We start from the raw sequence: 2,272 nt of genomic DNA on the forward strand, positions 1-2,272 counted from the left end.
TACTTGGCTTGATTATAATATTTTACCGAATTTAAAACGAATTTTAATATTATAATTCCACACTAGATATTTTCAACTGATTTCAGTCAAAATATAATTTTTTGAATTTTATTATTTAAATGCAAAATTTCAATTTACTTATATCTAAGATTATTTTGCTCGCTCACTGCCTTTCGTGTTGTTATTAGTTAATTAAGATCACCATAAATATGTATTTTAAATGTATTTTATAAATACTACTTGTATAACTGAGTATACTCAATCTCTTAAAGATTAAGCTCTAAGGTAGAATACTACTATAGTCCGTAATCCGTATCAACTCAGGGTGCCTAGCCAAGGTGACAATTGCTTGCGCTGCGACAACGAAACGCTTTGTGTCTCTCTATCATTCTCCCATATTAGTGCGACAGTGACAGTAGCGTTTCGTTCGCTACGGAGCGTAAACGATTGGCATGTTGGCTACGTACCCAGGTTATTCTGGGATAGCGAGAGATGGCTTTGCCATCAATAATACTAGAAAACAAATCAAATTATATATGTAGAAGACGACGAAAAAGACGATGGCTCGATACCAACCCTAGGCACTGGAGGTCACTTTTTCTTTCAAATACGACTATGACAGCTATTTCAGTTTATAGTAACTTAAAATTACAAAAATCTATATTTTTCATAAAACAATTCGATTTGTTTCCTAGTAATACTACTTTTATTGTTTAATGTTTCATTCAGAACAACTAACTGACCTAAATGAGAACGTATGTTTATACTCGGGTCAGTTTTAAAACTATTAAGTATGTTAAGAAATAATTGGCTTAGTAACGAACTGATAGAATAATTTATCCCTAAGTGTGCCTAATAAAAGTAATAAATTGTATATATGTTAAAATTAAATATTTGTTTTATTTTATTAGCTATAAACTTTATAAATGCCATGTCAATTTCGACTCTTTCAACCACGTAGCTATCAAAATCAATATTAGCAATAGGAAAATTCAATTCCAATATCATCATCGTCAGCGATCAGCGCACTGCGCTTGTAGGTACTCATGTAGAGTCTGTGCGGAAAGAGAAGAGTCGTGGAATGTAAGGGAGCCCATACATTTCACGACTCTTCTCTTGCCGTACAGACTCTATATGTAGTTATTGACGTGAGTGTAACCATTTGAAATATAGGTGATATGAAAAAAAAACATTCCGACGCGTTGAGAACCCTTCTATTTTCGAAGTCGGTAAAAAATTGAGAGCCAAATGAATAGCCGACGCCTGAAGGCCTGAAGGCTCCCAATTTATTATATGGTCTATTAGTTTGAATAACTTTCATTTCTTTTACTTTTATACATCGACCGAGCCAGTTTCGAACTAAGATTCGAAGTCACCACACCGGTTACATGGAGCCATAGAGCCTATTGTCAAATAATATTAAGTCCGTTAAAGCAAGTATTTGGCGTGTTGCGCCGTCTTAACCGTCAGGCGTTGTAACTTGGGTGATGATTACGGGATACTTTTAATTTACCGAAACTTTTGACATTGGAAATGTCTTTTCGTTCGCTCCAGTATAGGCTCCGATTTCACGAAAAAGTGCGATCCCCTTATATCTCGGAAAGTTGTGAAGATATGATATTAAAAAATAGGCTCAAAAGACGCATAATCACGAGAGCTGTAAGGTGCAAAAATAATTATTCGAGAAAGTTAAAAACAAAAAAAAGTTATGGTCGAAATAGTGAAAATAAAATTAATTTTTTTCCGAATTTTTGATTTTGGTGCTCGATAATTTGGAAACGAAGAATGATATCAAAAATTTGAGAAAAACGGCTCTGGACAATTTAGTCAGCTACCATTTGAGCCTAAAACAAAGACGATCGGGTTAAGGGTTTGCCCTGTAGCCTAACCTTTAAATAGTCAAAAAGTCAGAACGACATTTTTCACATGACATTTATGACTTCATGTTTCGCAGAGTTCGTTATCGGTGTTTGTTGTGAATTATCGATAGGGAGAGGGAGAGGGAGAGGGAGAGGGAGAGGGAGAGGGAGAGGGAGAGGGAGAGGGAGAGGGAGAGGGAGAGGGAGAGGGAGAGGGAGAGGGAGAGGGAGAGGGAGAGGGAGAGGGAGAGGGAGAGGGAGAGGGAGAGGGAGAGGGAGAGGGAGAGGGAGAGGGAGAGGGAGAGGGAGAGGGAGAGGGAGAGGGAGAGGGAGAGGGAGAGGGAGAGGGAGAGGGAGAGGGAGAGGGAGAGGGAGAGGGAGAGGGAGAGGGAGAGGGAGAGGGAGAGGGAGAG

This window comes from Cydia splendana, chromosome 9 (assembly GCF_910591565.1).
Source record: "Cydia splendana chromosome 9, ilCydSple1.2, whole genome shotgun sequence".
Lineage (NCBI taxonomy): Eukaryota > Metazoa > Arthropoda > Insecta > Lepidoptera > Tortricidae > Cydia > Cydia splendana.